Source organism: Diuraphis noxia, unplaced genomic scaffold (assembly GCF_037042655.1).
Source record: "Diuraphis noxia isolate RWA-SAM2 unplaced genomic scaffold, SU_Dnox_SAM2 contig0001, whole genome shotgun sequence".
NCBI classification, from domain to species: domain Eukaryota; kingdom Metazoa; phylum Arthropoda; class Insecta; order Hemiptera; family Aphididae; genus Diuraphis; species Diuraphis noxia.
In genome coordinates this window covers 58,980,499-58,991,082 of record NW_028301711.1, presented here as the reverse complement: position 1 = coordinate 58,991,082, position 10,584 = coordinate 58,980,499, and positions in this window count along the sequence as shown.

Here is a 10,584-nt window from a genome sequence, read left to right as displayed (position 1 = left end):
CTTAACCTGCAATAGGCATATTATAGCTACCTCTTTCCGCAGTTCGTGTAAATCAATCGTCACATTCTTACATGAGTAAGTACTAACAGGCATATATAGCACACAAGACACAACACCGTTATAATGATAATATTGCGATTTGCAAGTAGGTACTTATTCTTAGTAGATCAGCGTTTTTATCGTAATACCATCACCGGTATACGCGGTTATTACAACAATACACATGCATTGTGTTATTGTATGAATCATACAGTATGATGCGTAATAATCGATACTATATGAAAAAATATAATAATAATAATATATTATATTCACTAACATAACGGATAACATTATAATGGAATATATATGATGGTGTTGCAATAATGTATACTTTATCCATTGCAAATAAGTAAGCAAAAAAATAAATTCCATTTTCACTCAATCAAAATTAACAAACTCATAATATTATGTGCATAATGACGACACGAGAGCAGTTTTTTTCAGGGCTTGAAACCGAAAACATTTTTTTTGGATTTCAATTTAGATTTCGGTTAGTGGTATTTACTTTTTCCGATTTCGATTATTGATTTGAAATATCGGTTTTAAAAAATGTGGTTTCAATTATTACTTCGCATACCGGTTTTGTATACTAATTAGTAATTGTGTTGATTTCAATTGAAATAATGTTTTTGATAAATTATGTTTTCCGTTTTGACTTTGCATACCGGTTTTATTTACATATTATATATTATGTATATTGTGTATGTATAGATAAAAATTAATAATTAATAAACAGCAAAATAAAGGATAAATTATATGATAGATTATTAAATTAACAATAAATCGTAGCAATAGAACCAAGAGGTGACTAAATAATTCAATAATAATAATTTAAACAAGTAAATCTAAGGTACCTAATATAAACATTTTCTGTCTAAACACATAACGCGATGTAGCAAAAAATCAACATGATCCGTTATAAAATCGCCAAAACAAGGTGGAAGTATAATTGTTTTTACCAAGGGAAACATGAAATAAATTGGATTATCTTAATCAATAATCCGTGAGTTTGTGTATTAAAATCAATCAGAGTAATAATTCCAATTTCTGGAGAATAAATAAGACCGTTTAATAATCACAAAAAAACATAGTATATAGTATATTTATAGATGGCTCTTATTATCGAATCCGTTATTACAAGTTATTCAATCCGTAATAACGAGTTGTGATAATTCATAGTATTGAGGGTAAAAAAAACATATTGTTGGCCCTTAAACGCTTCTGTAGATATTGTAACAATGTGTAAGAAGCCTTTTCAAGCATTTTGACCCAACATAAATAACATTTTATAGACCTTTTTAGAAAAAAAAATTAAAAATTGGAAACGGAAAATTTTTATTTTTTTACTTAAATAGTTAGATACTCAAGTTGAAAATCGAAGCATTATTTCAACTTTTGATTGTGTACACGGACATAAAAAAATAAAAAACACACATCATTGTAAAAACTGTATTTCACTTCTCCATTAAGAATATAATATAGAAATGTAATTACTTAAATTTACGAAAAAGAATGCATAATAATTAATAATGTATGTTAATTTGATGGGTATCTGTTTAGCCAGGTATTAAAATTATTATTATAGACAATATATTACAATATTACCATTTTATTTATGCATTTTTAGAAATCTCCAGTGGCGACTATGCCAACTTTTTCAGGTGTTGCTTAAAATTAAATTTCAGTTACTCTCCCACCCCTCAAAGGAAAATCTATAAACAAACTATACAGATATTTAGCACGACATTAGACATTAATTTATTAAATTTAGTTTATTTATATTAGTTTATCGATGAATCATTTGGATTTTACACCGATAACGAAAAATATTAGTCGAAAACATATAACAATAAAATAGCGAAATTTAGACGTATAGAAAATATTGTGTCTACATATGATGAACGTGATCTAAATGAGTACTTAATAATTGGAATCGCACATAATTTAAAACTACAACATAAAAATATTTTATGATAATTTTTTGTATTTTAGATTCTGAACGAAGTGATGAATGTATTGATTTTACAATGATGTGTGTGTTTTTTTTTTTGTTTTTTTTTTGTGTCTGTATACACTGTACAGCATAACTAGTCGAAATAATGCTTCGATTTCAAACATTGGGGGTGGTTTCCGATGTAAAAGTGAATATCCTTGGTGCATTATACAGGCCAAAAGTAAACATTTTCCAACAGTTTTCAAAAAAATCGAGAAAAAAAAAATGACAGAAAACCGGGAAATTTTACGCAAAACCAGTTCCTTTTCGACTAAATGGATTTTTTTTATATAGTTATAATTCAAAAACTAATCACTATGAATACTTGAAATTTTCGCCAAATGTTTTTGTTAGTGATATCTATATACAGTTTAATTTTCAAAAATTTTCGACTTTTCTTGAGTTATTTATAGACCACTGAAATTTTCAGTTTTTTTTTAGAATTTTTTATTTAAGAGCTGGTAAAAAAATGTTGAACGACCAAAAAAACTTGAAAATTTAATACAAGATTCCTTATGAGTTGTTCTTATTGTAGCTAAAAAAAATTAAAAATCGTATGTAACAATTTTTTTTATAAGCGTTTATATTTCAAATTTTTACGAAATCTGTCGAAAACGCAAAAATTTGCAATTAATTTTGAAGTTGAAAAATCATAAAATTTGTTGTTTATAACTAAGAATTAAAAATACAACACTAAGTTTTCCATAAGTTTTTCTTCAAGTAGCTATAGAGAAAACTCGAAGCATCATTATAGGAAAAATTTTAAGTGCGTTTGAATTTTAAATTTTTTCGAAATAGCGTAACGATAACGATTTATCCACAAACGATTTTAAATATTTGTTATTATTCAAAAAGTATAAGTCGTACCCAAATAGCACTAATGGATTATAAGAATATTCTTTTAATATGTTCGTCGATTAATCGTATTAATCATAGTGTATTCTGTAATATTCTAAATAAACTCTCTGATAATTCAATTGACATCCTCGTGCACCGATTTTTATTATGATATGAATATTCCAAATATAATATTAGATGATTATTCTACATGAATACTTAAATCATAAAATGATTTTCAAGATATAATATGTATTTCACATTCAATGAATATTCATTTATTTATTCTAGTATTAATCATGGTATATTTAGAAATTTTATACCCCCCTCCCCCAAAAAAATATATATATGCAATATATAGTAATCATATTATATAGGAATAACCCATGTATATACTTATAAGTTTTAGATGATACATATTATTATTTATATATAGTATATACACATACTACAGCTAGTATTATACTATAAACAATTAGGTATATATTTATATATAGTCTCTTTTCATCACTATATTGCAGATTTTGATTTCACATGACAATTATTGCTATTGAAGTATTGAAAAATATTTTTAAAAAATAGATGATATTATGATATAATTTAACATGTCTCAAAAAAAATAAATTGAACACTTGTATTTTATTACACTTATGTATTATACATAGTTTAACTTATTATATATATAATACATTATAACATAATATTATTAAAAAAAAACAATCAAAATCATGTTTTAATAAAAGTTTAAAATAAATTGAACACACTGGTATTTTAGGTATTGCTGTTATATATTATACAATATAGTTTATCTTACTATATAATACGTTATAACATAGGTAATTATATCAAAAAACAAAATCATGTACTTTTATTTTTTAACCGCTCACTAGCTTTAGTTAGCCAAATACTTGCAGTACATTCAATTTGCTTGTTTGTTGTTTCAACAAACTTTTCTTGAACTGCTTCTAAAAAAAATAAACATAATTATAATGATTATACATTATGCATATCAAGCAATTAATTAATAAAAATTATTATTCCAGAATAAACACTTTTCAGAATAATTACATACATAATACATTTTTTTCATAATAATATTCTTTTAAAAATCTGTTATTTGTAGGTAAGTAAAGCACTAGTATTATAATATAGGTACTTAGGTTTAAAAAAAAAATTAAGATTATTTTTGTTTGGTTACTATCAAGTACTAACTATATTGTTAAGTTAAAATTGTTATCAAGAATAAATAGGTACTTGATTATAAATATATATAAAAAATAATTTTGAATTAATAATTACTACTCAATAATGTTGAAAGAAATGTTCTGTTAAAGGCCATTTTTAATCCTCTTCCTTTATGTCCTGTAAAACTATACACAGCAGCAAGTTCGTCAGAAATGAGTTTCTTTAATATTCGTCTAGAAGTTCCTTATAATCTGAACCCCCAATTAAAGCAAACATATGTACCTAAAATAATAATAACCATAATATAGTAGGTTTTAGGCACCTCTAATTAATAACAATTTATCATAACATTTACATTAACCATTGTTTATATAATAATTAAGGCATTCATTCTTGTAACATACACTCTAATATATACAGGGTAATTTTTCAAGCATATACTGACCTTCATTTTTCCTTTTAATAGAACATTTAATTAATAATACATTCTGATTAAAAAATATTTTAGTATGCTTAAAGAACACATTTAAAATGTTTAATATTTTGTATGTATACTACATAAGGAGTGTACTGTGGCAATACAAACTTCTATTTTTTAAATGAGAACCATTTTTTTACTGAAAATTATTATTAGTCAAAGATCTTCTTGAAAATTTGGATGTATCTAAATCAAAATTCTAATGAGTACCTAGTTTCTGAGTTATTTAAATGTTTATACTAGGGATAACAATTATTTATAATTTATATTAATAAATCAATAACAATTAACAACATTTTCAAATTATCTAAGCCCCATAGCCATTTAACCCATTACCATCGATGTATTATCCTTAGTACACAAATAGTTATATAACTCTAATTATTAATATTAAGATTTAGAAACATAAAAAGTCTCAAAAGGAATATTTGCTGAATAATCTTAAGTGAAAGGTGAAGGGGGGCTTGAATATATATGCGTAAAATATACAACTAATTATTTGCAGTAATAAAAATATATTATATTATATTTTGAATAATAATTCATTATACTAACCAATCGTTCAATATCAACATTTTTAATTTCATCTGTCATTTCATTTAGTTGATCTTGATTTGAAACTGGAAATTTTGAAAACAGTTCTGCTATTTGTTTGTTATTGTCAGTTATAATATTACAAGCTGAAGATAAATTTGAATTTGACATTTTGTTTATTTTTTCTTGAATATCATTAATGTTTAACAATGTGTAGGTATTCAGCATTTTCTTTAGCACGTGCGTTTAATGTTACAAGCTGTTTTAATACTTGCTTTGAAATCTCTGAAAAAATAAATAAGTAATAAAAGTACAATAATAATTATGTAATTTTTTTAATTACATGTTACTTCATTATGTATTTATTTTTTTCTAAAATACAAGTAGGTAATGTATAACATTTATAATGATGATTACTTGTTTCTATTGAATATACATTTTATTTTTCAAAAATTATAAGTCTATTTAAAATAAAAATGTTCAAAAAATACACTTCATATAGCTAATATGTATATATTGTACAATATAAACTATATATACTCAATGCTAATACTTTTCGTCCATTTATACTAAGTTTGTTTGTATACATATAATATAATATATATACATAAAAAAAAATTAAATACCTGATGATTCTCCTATTGTTCTTTCATCAATATAATTATTACAATTGCTATTGCGATTCTTTGAATTGAATGAAGTTTGAATGCTATTTGAATTACTGTTTAGTGTGGTATCAACATTTTCAACTGGAATTTAAAAATAATTTAAATAATTTAAAAATAAAACATATATTATATATTAGATTTGATGGGTTCTACTGTTATTATTGTTCACAATTATATATGGATATACATAATATAACTATATATTAGTATTTAGTATTAAGATTTTTATAGAAGGCTATTCACTATATGGATCAGAGTTCACATAGACCATTATTGTAATCCAAGTAAAAATATAAAAAAGTATAAGTATTACCATAATTATTTACTAGTTAGAGATCTTCAAAATCGTCATTATTGTTAATTGCATTATTACATAATTGAAAGTCATTATAATTATTGTCGCACTGCAAAATTATAGTATCCAAATTATCTTTATCATTGGATCGTTGACATTCATTTGATAAGACTAAAACAAAAATAAAATTCCTACTATTAAACCATGACTTTAAATATGTCAAATAAAACAATATAGCAGTGGTGTAGCAGTGGGTGCCCTTCTAACAGTTGCAATTTTCTTCAAATATGAGATTGAATAATTGGTCTGTATATTATTATAACTTAAAAATAACTAATAACACAATAATTATCAATTATAAAATAAGAATCAAGTAAGTCTATTGTAAATTATATTTATAGTAAAAGAAAAATAGGTAATCTTTTTAATTTTTATAATTATATAAGTAGAAACATATAAAAAAATATTCAAAGATAGGTAATTAAATTTTAGGGTTTTTTTTTTTAACATTTCAAAAGTAGTAATGAAGCGATATATAATATAGATGGATAAGGTTGTTAACTAGTCTCCCTAAACTTGTGGATACATTTTGGACAACATTGAAATAATTTATAGTTTTTATATTGTTTTATATGTACATACCACGGATTTCATCAGAAGACTGTTCCTCAGATGAAAAATTTTCAAATAAATCACAGTTAGTAGTAATTTTTTTAGTTATTGTTGAAGCAGCCAAAGTAGGAGATTTTGAATTAACAGCAGTAGAAACTTTAAATGGCAGACCTGGAATATTAAATTAAACACAATAATTGAGTATTTTATTAATGAATAGGTAAAAATTATAATGAATATTCATTAAATATGGAAACTCGTATAGGTAAGACGGGTACATACAATTATTAATTTGTTGCTCCTCATCTCCAGATAGTAAATTTGGTGATGTATATTTTACTACAGGTAATACTTTTTTTTTATTGAAGTAGAAGGTTGTTTGTTACTCAATACTGGAGTACATACTTCATTATCATATGATAGGGCTGGAAACAATCAATCATAAGATTTAATACATCTATAATAACAAAATTGTTACAGGTTAGAATAACATGTGAATACATCATTTACAAATATCAGATCGACATTTTATAACAAGATATAAAGAACAAACATCACAAATCTAACTTGAAAATACTGTAATATACACTTTAATATAAAAAAATTATAAACAGTTCTTACAGTAAATATGCATAGTATTTTTGGGGTTTGTAAATTATTTATTCACAAATTATTATTTTAATAAAAACATACATTATTTAACAAATATTAATTATTGTAATAAAAATGATAGTCAAGTACATACTTCTATTCAATTTTGGCCGAGGGAAGTCTGGTATTGTTTTATGGTTAATAACTTGTGGGGATTCTTCATCAGATAGACAGCAGTTTGTTAATGTATTTTTTTTTATTAATTTTCTTCTTTTCAAAACTGGAGATTGTGAATGAATTAATTCTTGGTAGTCGGATGTAAATCGGGCTTTATCAGCGATTGCAGTTGCTTTTTGAAAATCAGTTATAACTGATTTGCTTAATACTTTAATTTCACATGACTGCCAATCTTCTGATGGTTTGGTGCCATTTTTTATAGATGAACCTATTTTTAGGGCACCAAACTTTGATGGCCATAAACATTGATTAAAACTGACCAACCAGTTACTTGGAATTACTTCCACGCTGTTTTCATTGTTGAATGATACAACATACCATCCCGCAAATGACATACTTATAATTAAAACTATAAATTCAAAAATATTATATTATATTACTGAATAATATATAATATTATTATATAGATTACCTACATATTATTTATGTATTTATTAGCTATGTTATAACCTATATTATTACTAGCTTTGTTATTGTACCTATATTATATTAATAAGAAACAGAAAATATTTACATAATCATGGAATACATATTAGGTATTATATATATGCATATATTTATAAATGTTATGATGCACAATATAATGTTTTATAAATTAAGTAGTTATGTGTAGTAACGGAATAACTACAAATCCATAAGCATGTGGATATCGAGTTAATTTTTTAGAAACTTGTGATAGTGGCCAATATGAGAAATTATCATCTAATTGATCTACAAAATGGATACCAATTAAGGACGAGGGACAAGGATTGTCATAAAAATTACTAATGCATTTATACTTTTTTCCAATAATCACATGTTTTTCAAGCAAAGGACAGTAAGCTAAATTAAATATCTCCACAATAGAACCACATGCCATTTCACAACAAGAATTATTTTTGTTCAATGTTAATTTAAAGTTGTCAAATTTTACTATTCTATACTGAGGATTTGTTGTTCCTGGTATAAGTATGCCATTATTATACTCATGTTCTAGTGTAAACATTTCATCTTCATTCATATTAGTATTACTTATCAATGAGTAGATTGGAATAGACATTTCTTCAGTTAATCTTCTGATAACTTGGGGCAATACATTATCTGATTTTATAACCAAATTTTTTAATTTTTGTAAATAGTTTTCTGCAGGAAAATTACTAAATAAATTTAAATTTCCAAATGTTCTAACATCATCTGTTATGTGAAGTAAATTATGTATATTATGTGTCAAAAACTCTGGACTGTAAATATGTTTTGTACATAACACAAAATGTTCTAATAATTCCTCTGCATAATCAGTAAATTGTTTAAAATTATCTGATGATAGTATACTAATGGCTACATGCAAGGTCAAAAAATGTTCATACTTAACTTTTTCAAGTACATTTTTTAGGACAATCGGACCAGTATAAAGTAAGAAGTTTCTAAATTCGGTTGCTTTCCAACGTTTTGCCTCCTTCAGAGCTCTTGGTTTTCTAGCAAATTCAATTGGTGTGTATTTAATTAATGAAATTAAAGTATTGCTTATATTTATAATATCTCTAGCACAAAGTTTATGAGGAGGACGACCAAAACACCAAGTAGAGACAACAAACTTTTTTACAACACCAAGGCATATTAGGTGCATGTAATCTAAGGGTACAGCAGATACGAGATACTGGTTCAAAATTTGGAATCCTTTCCATGATTGTTTCCCCTGTATGATGCTCTTGGTCAGTTTTATTTAAAAACTCAGTATTTGTTCTTTTAATAAATTTAATTTCTGGGAAGCAAATTCTATTATTAATATATTCACCTTCTTGGATACATTTAGTGCAAGACGAATAACCAGAATGTCCTTTAATATATAATACACTTGCTTTTGCAACTGCATCAAATAAAAACATTGTTATTTTAAACAATACAGATTTATCTTTAATATTTAAGCCTTGAGTTGTTAATATTACAGACTCGTCTACAAATTCTTCTAAAAAATCATTAAAACTTAATGGCTTATCATTTCAATGATAGATACCGATTGGAAATATATTAGGAGAGATTTTAACATTGTTAACTATACATAAAATTGGATACAACTGGCTAGACGATGATTTACATAATGGCAATCCATCTATGTTAATACTCACTTCAAGAATGTTAGGAATATCTGATGTATTTATATATTTAAACATATTATTAAGTCCATTAGCAATCCCCAAATGAAAATAAGTTCCTGGATTAACATTGCGTGTAATAGTATTTATAGGTGTATGTAAAATTGTCCTAGGATCTTTAGGAGTATTCTCTAGCCCAGGTATCAAACATATAATTTTTAGTAACTCTCTTAAAGACAAATGGGATATTTTACAAGTAACAGCCCAGAGTTTAAGTTTCTCAGTTATTTGTTGTGATAACAATAAATCATTGTGTATGTCATTAGCAATTTTATTGCGATCAACAATGATGCTGTCTTCTGGTGGTTTATCGCAATAAGTATTTACATTTGAATTAGTTGTTATTTCTGAAATATTATTTGATGAATAGTTTACTCTAGGTTCAAATAACAAAATGTCATTAGATTGAGAGGTAAGAACATTTGGTGGTATTATATTACTATTATTTACTGCTGGGGCTGATGATGGTGTTGACAAACTATTATTTTCAGTAGTGACAATACTATATTTTGTTCTTAATAAGGCTAAATTATTTAAGTCATTTTTTATAATTCTATTTCTCTTCCATTTTGAAAACCCAGATTGCTTACTCATCTTAAGAAGTATACACTAATCATAAATAAATTGATACTTACTAATAAGTAGATAATATATCTTATAAGTTATAACATATTCTTGATTCTTGAACAATTAATTTTGCTTAAATACACCACACACACGTGTTCAGTCAAAACTGTATTTGCATATATAGTGTAATATAATTTTGGTAGAGCCCATTCAAGGAACTGGTAATACAATTTCGTGAAAGGGTCATTCAAAGCATTATAAATATGTTCACTGGAGACTAATCTCTGTGACAAGTATGTATCCGTGAAATATAATTTTAGTGCTTCCCATTGCTCTAGTATTCTATTAACAACTGCAGTAAGAGATAGCCACCTAGTTTGGGACGGATGTAGCATACGGTGAGGATCTAAATT